General features: G+C 40.7%; 1 protein-coding gene across 6 annotated transcripts in view; it reads left to right on the forward strand.

The window, feature by feature from the left end:
- The first annotated feature begins 588 nt into the window (after positions 1 to 588).
- chd7 (chromodomain helicase DNA binding protein 7) overlaps positions 589 to 12236 on the forward strand; it is a 230020-nt gene continuing 218372 nt past the window's right edge. For 2 of the 6 annotated variants that reach the window (XM_033019780.1, XM_033019784.1), the window contains exon 1: positions 590 to 924. The gene's annotated coding sequence lies outside the window, so the exon portion shown is untranslated. Of the gene's footprint in view, positions 925 to 1117; positions 1138 to 1176; positions 1432 to 12236 lie in introns of those variants that run through there. The other 4 variants (XM_033019785.1, XM_033019782.1, XM_033019783.1 and 1 more) reach the window with 4 other exon arrangements.

Consider the following 12236-nt stretch of genomic DNA (forward strand, 5'->3'; position numbering starts at 1 on the left):
CCCGTCAGCAAACGTCGCACAGGACACATTTCTATTTTCTGGACAGACAGAATGGGTGATGTTGAGGCGGGAATTGCAGATGCTGGGTTACACCATTATAGACATTAATGCTGGAGTGACTCCGAAGGAGTCTGAAGAAGGGTCGAAAACCCAAAGCGTCACCCACTCCTTCCCATCCAGAGATGCTGCCTGTCCCGCTGAGTTACTCCAGCATTTTCCGTGTCTATCTTCAGTGTAAACCAGCATCTGCAGTTCCTTCCTACACATTTCTATGTTGTATCCTCCCCCTTCTCCTACCCATTGAAGAACGAAAGATTTTTGTAAACAAAAGTCTCAAGCTCCGAGGCCCAGAGATGGGAAAGAAGCGAAAGCACTTTCCACGTTGGGCGGCTGAGCGGAGCCATAAAAAGTCCAAACCTTTGACGTTTGAATTAGTTTAGTCTCGGGCCGTTTCCCCCCGTTTGACGGCCGCGTGCTGGGGTGGGGGGTGGGGGATGGGGAGGTGGCCGTCCAATCGGGAGGCGGGAGAGAAATATGCAAATAAAATTCGTTGACGCGACGGCGTTGAGCACGTGGCGTCGGGGGCGCGCACGCAGAGCGTGGAGCGCGTTGCTGGGGAGAAGAGGAGGAGGAGGAGAAGAGCGACGAGAACGCGCGGGGGAAGCCGGGGCTCCAACTTCTGGTGAGAGAGAAATAACACAAAGGAGTGAGTGAGTGAGGACAGGCGGCGAGCGAGAAGATTATCACAACTATAAAACACGAGTGAAGCGCCGCTGGGGAAAAGACTATAATAAACTGCTTGAAAAAAAAATTAAAAAATAAAAACAATTTTAATTAACGATTTCATTTAAAAAAAAAGGCACGAGCGAAAGAAGAGTGTGGAAAAAACAATTTAATTGTTTAAAAAAAAGGAACACCAATAAAGTAAGTACGGAGAGTAAGTGTGAGAGTCGGCGGTTGGGTCGAGTTAGAGGAAATTTGACTGTAAATAAACATGAAAGGACGGGGAGGAGGAGGTGAGGGCAGGCGGTCAGCGAGATTACTAACTACCACTACTGGAGAGAGTGCGTTGCCGCTGGCAAAAGCAGCCATTAACATTTCATTAATAGAGCAGCGCTGTCCTCATCACAGCCAGCAGTGAGTTTACTGTCCCTCTTTCTTGTAATGACTGAGTGTCTGTGTCCCGTCCTGTTCTGTGTGCTCTGATTGTGGGTTTAGTTTAAGTTTCTCTCTCTTTCTCTCGCTGTGTGTGTGTGTGTGGTTTGGGCGCTCGTGGTTCCCACAGGTCACCGTAGTGGACGCGAATGGTTTGAACTAGTTTCTCACACATACTCACCGCTGCCGCCACTGAAGGTCGGGGGTGGGGGAGACGCTGGTCACCGAGAGGGCCAGAGACTGCGAGATAATGGGGCTTGGCAGCGCTGAGATAAGGTCGGAAGAGGCTTTAAAATTAATTCAAGCTTTTTTTTTGGTGGAGAGTGAACTGTTCAACTTCAAGCTCAAACGGCGTCTTTAATGTTTCCGTTACTGTTTCCTTTGCCAGTCGTATTTGAGTAACAACCACCAAAAGGCTGAGATTAAAAAGGCGCTTCTCTTTGTGGTCGGTTTCAGTCCTGGTTAGTTGTCGCTGTCTCTTGGACCAGCCTGTGATTTGTCTGAAGAAGAATGTGGTCTGAAAGAAGACCTCGGGTCTTTAGCAACAGAATCGAGTGCGTGTTGTCGGTGTGTTGGGATTGAAAGACACTTTGCGCTACTGTAAAGCCCAAGCCAGGCGTGAAACTGTAGATGGACTTTTTTCATTCATTCACTTGCACCGTGTTCGATATAAGCCGATTGTTTCTTTTAAAATCCTTCAGTGTGCGCGTGTGTTTGTGTATATTTCAAAACTGAGTTCAGGAGTACTGAAAACACGTGCATTTGTGAAAGCGTGAGGAGGAGAAAATCAAGAGGAAGGGGGCAATAGGGATTGTAAGGGGAGGGGTAGATCCCACTGGGCACTCGAGCACTCGCACAACATTTCACAATCATCAAGGCTTAATCATCCATGTTTGTCGTTGTCTTCGGCGGCAAGGACACACACATTCACACATTGTAAAACCTCTTTGTTCGGGACGGGGGGGCACAAACATGCGCGCAGACTTAAAATTAAAAAAAACTTGCAGGTTAGGTTTCAGATTTTTTCATCCACTATGTTAAATGATTTATCAAACTATTCCCATAGCTTTCTCAGCAAGCTAACTTTTTACCATGAGGAGGATGGGAGCTCTCCAGTCGTTTGTTTGGTCAGCGTTTTCTCTCTGGACAGGCTGTACACAAAGAATCGCTCTTAACCTAAGATGGCAGCTTAATTTGACTCCGGTCATTGACAGTAATTATAAGAAAGACTGAAGCTATCCCGTCCATGGGTTCCGTCAAGCCCCCACCGTCCTGGTGAATTTAAGACTGGATGATATTTTTGGGAGGGGGGCGTCATTTTTCTTATAGCGGTGTAATAATCAGCGAATTAAAAAAAAAACATCCTTTGTTTTATGAAAGTGATTTTGTGAACTGGAAATAATCTATTAACGTATTGAATGAGTGGCATTCTTGGAGAAATCTACCTGCCTAACTAGCTACTGTGCAAAGCTGTAGGTGCCTCGCTTCCATCTATGGAAGTTGAGAATATTGTAATATCCGAATTGTGAAATGGAAGTGGAATTGACTTTAATCGTAATGCTGGGTTAGATAAACTTGACCAAGTGGAATTTATTATCTGACAACTAGATGGATCCATGTGTATAAAGAACGAACATTTGTGGAAATATCCTCAATATTTAGTGGTCCTGATAGGGAATGTTTGTAGTTTAAAGTTTTTAAAAGAAAACCTTTTGGATTTTTTGTAGACAATGTCTAGATTTAAGATTTGAAAATGTTTTTGTCTTGCTTGTTACTTTGTATTTCAAGTTTGTACTCTATATTTAGAAATATAGATATGTAGCATAGTGTTGGATGTGTAGAAACCTGTATAATAAATTACATTAAGTAATCTGAAAATGATTCACTATGAATGTTATATCCATAACAGATTTGGAAACTTGTATTAAATCCTGGTAAATCATGGGTCATGCTTTAGAATAAGTCACCAAATGATAAATTGGATGTTGATATATAATTCAAAATATTAAACTTTCTGAAATGCTTTGGCGTTTAAAGTGATACTACAAGAATTGTATTAGTTACAGGCAGCTGACATTGGGAGTGTGACTGGCGTTTTATAAATGTGCTTGGTGTTTGTGAAGTATTAAGTGAGCAATGTTTGTCATGTATTGGTGATCTACATTTAGAATTTGATTTCAGTCTTCTGGTGTGGTACAACGGTTTGGGAATTTTAAGTCCATTTTTGTTAGCTATGTATAAACCTTGGTTTACATGTTCTAATTGACAAGATAAATTTTAAATAGGATGTCGTTAGAAGCATAGTTTCTAAGAAATGAATTTAATGAACAATTTCTCTTTCGAGTATATCTCAAAAGACTCTGTGATATACCCATTCTATTTAGAGTTTAGTATTATTCATGCTGGGTATCAAAGTTAAAGCACCATTAAAATGTTACCTGTTACGGGAGATTTGATTATATTTTTTATCTATGCAAAATCTTTGTAATCAAATTAAATCTCTGCCAAAGTCCCGTTGTTTCCATCGAGACTAATATTTAAACTGAGGTTGAGTGATCCAGGCAAAGCATGGTTTAAGGAGTTATTAAAGATTTGTAGGGTTAATGGATTATATTTGGGTTGATTATAGTTTATGTGGATTGCATGTGACATTTTTTGTTAACCAGTTTATGACTGATGTTATTGATGCATTGGTCAATCTGCATTACACTTGAAGCATGTCCCAGAAAAAGAGGATTAATTGGTGTATTTTTCTGTGTAATTAATCATAATATTTTATATACCTGTGTCAATTAAAAGCTCAAATTATTTTCTTTTTTATGCTGAAAGTCTTATTTGTGTAGTGCCATTCAGAGTCGTGGGATATCGTAGCATTAAATAGTAATGCTACTATTTCCAAGTGCAGTAAACATTGTAATTTAGAAAATGGCATTTTGCACACACCAATCTTAAAGATAGGGGGATATGGGGAGAAGGCAGGAATGGGGTACTGATTTGGGATGATCACATTGAAGGGCTGAATGGCCTACTCCTGCACATATTGCTTATAATCTCTCATAAACAGCAATATCATAATGAACAGTGAATGATTATGTGGAGTTGATCTGAGAGTAAGTAGTTTTCATGTCAAGTCAAGTCTATTCGTCACATACACATACGAGATGTGCAGTGAAATGAAGCATCTTACTGTTCTTTGCAGTGGTGCTCTGGATTCTTTAGTTCAACTGGTGAGCACATGGACCTTTTTTTGATATAATCTCATTCAAAAGACAGCCTTTGCAGACTTGGTTTGGGCTATATTGTAATGTCGCGGGTTTAGTGCTCATGTTTCTGAAGTAGAGCAGACGCACAATCTCCTGAGGTGGGTGTTCTATTATGGCAGATGTTTCAGAAATATGAATGGCAATGATTAAGGTATTGGACAAAAAAAGAAGATAAGGTCCTTGTCTTACTTCACCATTCCAACTTATCTTTTCTGATCTCCACTTCAAGGTTGCACAGAAGAAGTCAGCGAAATGTATAGAAGTGACAGGAAGGAATACATTCAGAAAAATGATTGGGGGTGGGTTATTTGTGTAGTAGAAATGTTGGCATATCTGATCTCTGTTTGTGTTAACGTGGATTAAAACTGGAGTATAAAGCTACTTTGTGAAGTTATTCAGATTTGCTTTTGAACTAAAAATAATCGGTGACATGTGCACTTACATGTTAATCAGTTGCAGAATGTGCTGAATTCAAATAAAATTCAAGTATTGGAGAACCTAATCAAGTAAAGGTACTTAGGAGATTTTCTATTGCTTTCTGATTTTAAGACCTCCTGGCTACCCACCTACGGCACGAGAATTCTCGCTTCTCTCCATAGCGACTTCATTCTAGTCGCCGCTAATTTTTCAACATTTTGAAAAATTCGTGGTGACCATAATAAGGCCGCGACTAGTTCCCAGAATGCGGGAACTCCTCACGACCATAAAGGCGACTGCCCAGCAACCACCTGCGAACATGTGACGACTGCATGGTCTCCTGCACTAGCCTAAAAAGTCGCCTAAGTGGGGCAGGCCCATAAGTCTATGACCTTTTTTGTATCTATTCAACTTTTTGTTTTGCCACTTGGTAAGTTATGCATACTTGTAGCTTGCTCCATTACTACATTCTCCTAAAAGCTTTGCAGGATCATATCACATTAAGAATTTTTACTAGATCGCTTTCAGTTAATACAGCTGTAAAATTGTTGATCCGTATTTGGCCATCACACCCCCCCCCCCCCTTTTTTTACACCATTTGTTTTTCTGCTACAGCATTTGTCACAAGCTCTGCTAATTCCACTTGATTTCCTATTGCTCCTGGTCAACATTGGCTGTGGCTTATTTGTAGACATTCTCGTCTGAGTTCAATCTCTGCTCCAAAGATCGAAGCACAAAAATGTAGGATGATACTAGTAATATATATTAGGGGAATGCAGCATTGTTGGCAATGTGGAATTTTAGCTGAGATGTGAAACCAAGTCCACATCTGCTTTCTCAACTGGATGCAAATGACCACATGGTACTGCATTGAAGAGCAGGAAGTTGTCCTTTGTATCCTAACCAATAATTATCCTTCAATCAACATCACTAAAATAGATTGTCTTGTCATTATCACATTGCTGTTTGCTGGAGCTTACTATTCACAAATTGATCGTTGCATTTCCTCGATTACAACAATGATTGTGCTTCATTGGTGTCGCCTTCAGTTGGGGAAAGATGCTGTCTTTTGCTATTGATTTTTCAGGACCTGTGAGGGACTTGGGGTCCTTTTTATTTAAAAAAAAATGCTTTTTATAAGTGTGATTGTTTTAGGGAATAATTTAAATAGGTTTTAAGTTATACTGGAGATGTTTGTGTTTTAATTGGTAAAAGTCAAAATAGATACTTCAAGCTCCATAGGTATTTAATGCAGGATTAGTTAAGATTTGTGCAGTATAACTTTGGCACCAGTGTTTATATGTGCATTCTTTATGGTACATTAATCCTTAATTTGTTGGTTGGTTGGAATTTGAAATACAATAGAAAATGACTAGACCTGAATTTGGTACATTTGGGGATTTTTTTTGTGTGCACTTTTAAAGATGGTGTTGATATCTAATGGAGATACAATAATGATAGACTCTTAAATCATACTCGTCTTGTCTGAACCTTGGAACAGGAAGAGGCAATTCCTCCTAACTATCATAATTTTCTGATCTAAATTTAGGGATTGACTCAATCGAGTGCCATGTAGGCAACTAGGACTTTAGGAAGTTGATTAACAATTCCAAATTCTGATTGCAATTCCATTATTTGTGCAGATATGGTCAATAATGTGTCCTCATGGCATAAGTTTTAAATTTGGATTTCCTGAAGGCCTTCTGGAAATCTATGTATATCATCCAGAGACTTCATGTGACTCTGATCAACTGAAAATCAAGGTGTTTGTAATAATTATTACATCAAGTAATTGGAGCGGCACGGTGGCTCATCGGTAGAGTTGCTGCCTTGCAGCGCCAGAAACCCGGTTTCGATCCCGACTACGGGTGCTGTCTGTACAGAGTTTGTACGTTCTCTATGTGTCCGCCTGGGTTTTCTCTGAGATCTTCGGTTTCCTCCCACATTCAAGACTTGCAGGTTCGTAAGTTAATAGGCCAGCGCGGACTCAAAGGGCCTGTTTCCACCAGGCACGTGCCGCGAGTAATTACTCGGGGTAGGCAGTCAGTCGGTTTTTAAAAATCTTTAAAAACGCGCATGCGCAGATTGTTCTCTCCGGTGGGCAGTCAGTTGACTTTTATAAAGTATTTTGTCTTCCAGCCTTATCTCTCAATAAAGTAATAAAAAATGTATAACTCAAAGAAATTTACGTACCACATTATTTGTACACGAAATCCATTCTTCTCTCTTTGTTTCTTAAGATGCTCTTAAGATAATGACAATCCATGTTTGAAAAACCCGGCAAGAAACTTGCGCTGCGCATGCACAGTACGTGCGCGCAGTCCACGGTGTAAAGGCAGAATTTCAGCTGCCTTTTTCGAAGGCTTCATTGAAGGCTTGAAGCAACGTTGACGGCACGTGAGTTGCACATACTTTCGTGTGTTACATGTACTGCGGAAGAAAGACACGGGAGAATTATGCCTACCTAAGAGAACGATCCTCTTAGGTAGGCATAATTCTCCCGTGCCTTTAATATTTAAATTTAATAATTACCATTTTATAATTTTTCATGGTAGGCATTGCCTACCTTGCCTACCTTGACAGCACGTGCCTGGTTTCCACGCTGAATCTCTAAACTAAACTAAATTATGGACTAATTCCTCTATTTCCCCATCTCTCCTCTCTTAATAGTTCTAAATTGACCAGTCTTGGTGAATTAAATTTTTTGAAATTTACATTTGCAATGTTTTTGCCCATCTTAAAATGCTAGGATGAAAATTTGCCATTGAGTATTAACCATTCTGTCCCTTTATTGACTTTTGATGAATCACAAAGCTGGGTGGCAGTGTGAACTATGAGGAGGATGCTATGAGAATGCAGGGTGACGGGTGAACGGGCAGATGCAGTTTAATGTGGATAAATGTGAGGTTATCCACTTTGGTAGCAAAATGTAGGAAGGCAGATTATTATCTAAATGGTGTCAAGTTGGGAAAAGGGGACGTACAAAGGGATCTGGGGGGTCCTTGTTCATCAGTCAATGAAAGTAAGCAAGTAGGTACAGCAGGAAGTGAAGAAAGCAAATGGCATGTTGGCCTTCATAACAAGAGATGTTGAGTGTAGGAGCAAAGAGGTCCTTCTGCAGCTGTACAGGGCCCTAGTGAGACCACACCTGGAGTATTGTGTGCAGTTTTGGCCCCCTAATTTGAGGAAGGACATTCTTGCTATTGAGGGAGTGCAGCGTAGCTTCACAAGGTTAATCCCTGGGATGGCGGAACTCTCATATGCTGAGAGAATGGAGCGACTGGGCTTGTATACTCTGGAATTTAGAAGGATTAGAGGGGATCTTATTGAAACATACGATTATTAAGGGTTTGGACATGCTAGAGGCAGAAAACGTGTTCCCAATGTTGGGGGAGTCCAGAACCAGGGGCCACAGTTTAAGAATTAGGGGTAAGGCATTTAGAACGGAGATGAGGAAGCACTTTTTCACACAGTTGTGAGTCTGTCGAATTCTCTGCCTAGGAGGACGGTTCTCTGGATACTTTCAAGAGAGAGATTGTCAGGGGATATGGGGAGAAGGCAGGAACGCGGTACTGATTGTGGATGATCAGCCACGATCACATTGAATGGCGGTGCTGGCTTGAAGGGCCGAATGGCCTACTTCTGCACCTATTGTCTTATCACAGTTCCTTTTTCAGTATTTTTCAATGTCTGTGGTGCTGTTCTCACCTTTTTACTGTAAGTGATGAAGCAAAGCCATTATTCAACATTTGTCATTTCCTTATTTCATTTACAACATGACTAATCATTTATTGCAGGTCCAAAGTGTATTATCCCTTTGCTTTGGTAAACATTTTGATATTCGAGTTTTGCAAGTTTCTTTGTAGTCTTTGGTCTCCATTTTAGAAACATAGAAAATAGGTGCGGGAGGAAGCCATTCGGCCCTTCGAGTCAGCACCGCCATTCATTGTGATCATGGCTGATCGTCTCCTATCAATAACCTGTGCCTGCCTTCTCCCCATATCCCTTGACTCCACTAGCCCCTAGAGCTCTATCTAACTCTCTCTTAAATCCATCCAGTGATTTGGCCTCCACTGCCCTCTGTGGCAGGGAATTCCATAAATTCACAACTCTCTGGGTGAAAACGTTTTTTCTCACCTCGGTCTTAAATGACCTCCCCTTTAATTCTAAGACTGTGGCCCCTGGTTCTGGACTCGCCCAACATTGGGAACAATTTTCCTGCATCTAGCTTGTCCAGTCCTTTTATAATTTTTATATGTTTCTATAAGATATCCCCTCATCCTTCTAAACTCCAGTGAATACAAGCCTAGTCTTTTCAATCTTTTTGATTCCTTTTGGTATCTTGCCCAATCATCAGTGTTTGTACAAAATTTTGCCCCGTATTTTCTCTATTATCATGGTATGTTGAGTATTTGTCATTTTTGGCACAAGCTGGTTCTGTATCTACTCTTGGTTTTTTGCCTGCAAATAAATTTGCTTGTACCTTTCCCATGAAGTCGACCAAACCCAAATATTGAATCTTTGTAAAGATTTTCAGATTGTTTTAAAAAGACATTCCCATTGTCTCCATTAGCAAAATGGTTGTGTACTGGTGTGTTAACAATATATGGATCATTACAATCCAAGATGCATGGTGACTATTCTGCGTATTCTATGGCATATTGTTGCAGGAAACTGCAGCACACTCCTGAAAATCACTGTCTTTCAGAGATAAGCTGGTCTGTTTATCTCAATTATTAACTACCCTTAGCTATGTGCTTGTCTAATTTCTTGATCCATTCTACCCATGGTTTTCATTTCCTGTATATTGCTTAAAATGTCATCTATTGTTGTTGAAGGAACTTAAGAGTCGAGAGTGTTTCATTGTTATATGTACCAGGACCAGAACAATGAAATTCTTACTAGCTGTCTTTACAGGCACCCGCCCCCAACCGTTTTCCTTTTATCCTGTGGACTTTATAGCCAGGTATATTTGAGCCTCGGTCGTGATCGACTTCCTACGGTTCCAGGTGTAGCTGTCAGAATGTGGCTGCCTTGGTTGAATTTGTGCTTGCAATTTAGTTTGTTCCTTATACTTTTAAGTACAAAGATACAGCATGGAAGCAGCCGTTCGGCCCACTGAGTCCACACGAACCAGCGTTCACCCGTGCACCTGTTCTATCCTACACACTAGGGACCATTTACAGAAGCCGAGTAACCCTCAAACCTGCACATCCAGGATGTGGGAGAAAACTGGTGTACCTGGAAAAATCCACACGGTTACAGGGAGAACATACAAACTCGGTACAAATCGCATTGAGCCAGGGTCTCTAGTGTGTAAGGGCGCCACACTGCCCCCCATTGTGTGACTAAGGATTTTTTTTGGGAGGTGGGACGCACTCTCCATTTGGCCCTTCTGTTTAGTTAGTTTTATTTCTGTTTTTTATTTTGTTAGGTCTCCCACCTGTTTTTGTTGTTGCTTTCCATCCTTGTGTTTTTGGTTGGGGAAATTGTTCAACCAAATTGAACCAACTGTTTCATTTGTTCAAAAATGTTAATACTATCTCCTCAGGATTTCTTTGTGGTCCTGTGCCTTCATTCCACAACCCAACCCAATTCAAGACTGAACCAGAGTAACTCTGAATCATTGCAATTACGATGTTCCTCCATTCCAAATTGGGCATCAGTCTCTATCCTTTGAATAATGCTCTAGTGACATTGTTTAAGAAATGCTGCTTCTTTCCACTTAACCCTTTCACCTCTTTTCTCCTTAATCTGTTTAAAGCTATGCTAATATTCATGTGATTTGTATATTAATCAAGAGATCATAATTTTTGAGATTGTTTATTTTGCTACTAGTACATGCAAATTTGATGTCTTTGACAATAGACAATAGGTGCAGGAGTAGGCCCTTCGAGCCAGCACCGCCATTCAATGTGATCATGGCTGATCATCCCCAATCAGTATATCTTTAAGAGCCCTATCTAGCTCTCTTGAAAGTATCCAGAGAACCGGTCTCCACCGCCCTCTGAGGCAGAGAATTCCACAGACTCACAACTCTCTGATAAAAAGTGTTTCCTTGTCTCCGTTCTAAATGGCTTACCCCTTATTCTTAAACTGTGGCCCCTGGTTCTGGACTCCCCCAACATCGGGAACATGTTTCCTGCCTCTAGCGTGTCCAAGCCCTTAACAATCTTATATGTTTCCCCCCCACCTTGACCAATCCTTTGGGCAGACCCCTACTCTGATAATACTTTTACAGAAATATCCTGTCCTCAATTGGTAAGTGCATTGTTTGTTTTGCCCGGGAGATGTTTCTGCAGGTCCTCTCTTTGGATTGTCCTTGGTCCATTTGTATCAGTCGTGTGAACTCCTTCTGACCCTGCATCCCTGTGCAAGTTATCAAAGTCTTGTGTAAATTTTGAAACCTAGCGACAATTTTGCTAGATGTGGTTTCAGCTTAATGAGATTGTCAAGAGGTTTAAGACTGCTGTTATTAAACCTGGTGCCCTCGAGCCCGCAGGGTGCAATAGGCTTGTTTGGGTGGGTTGGGCCGCACCCCGTGCTTTGTTTATGATGTGGAATACAAGACCATGAGAAAGAATTAACCAGGCAGGTTGTTTGGAACAGTTTCCCTTGGCATAGAGGACAGTAAGTTAGCGAGAGTGGTTTTGACATGTGTGGTGTAGTGTTCAACATATTACTTAATGTACTGGTTGAAATGATAATCCTCAGACTTGCATACCTGGATGTAGATGATGTGAAGTAGTTTACAGGGATATGGAAAAAGATGGGGAGTAGGATTTGTCAAATAACGATTAAATATCTGACTTTTTAAAGTTATTTAATTTTTATTAAACCACTAGTTTCCACTAAGCACTACAACACTAGGAAAGGTTTTAATATTTTGTAATTTAAACAAACCGTTTATTGGAGGCAGGTGACAGCTCCTCCCTACTCTCGACTATTCCTGCTTCAACCAGGTATCTAAATAAATTGTTTGTGTTGACAGTTAATGAATTTGAGCTTTGTTTTATACTTAGTATTATTTAACGCAAGATATTATTGTATTCCAATTTGGGATAACAAATAATTCCCACTTTAAACATTGGAAGTGGCGGGTCATTCGTCATCGGGAAGGGTGAGAGATAACAATACTAGCAAGGTTGGTACAGTTCCTGCAATGATATCTGGAAGTATACCTCCATTAAGTTATTGGATGTGATCTAATGTAAGAATTTTGGCACCATTCATTTCTCCAACTTGGGTGTCTGAATATAATTACTTTCTTGATCTTAGATGAATTGTGTACCAAGTTGTGTGAAAATATGGCTGTGTAGCAGCAGGAGCATGTGGTGTAATGGATAATTTGAAATAAACTGCTGGGAATACTCCTAGGTGTGGCTGTATCTCTGGGAAAAG

This window comes from Amblyraja radiata, chromosome 4 (assembly GCF_010909765.2).
Source record: "Amblyraja radiata isolate CabotCenter1 chromosome 4, sAmbRad1.1.pri, whole genome shotgun sequence".
Classification (NCBI taxonomy): domain Eukaryota; kingdom Metazoa; phylum Chordata; class Chondrichthyes; order Rajiformes; family Rajidae; genus Amblyraja; species Amblyraja radiata.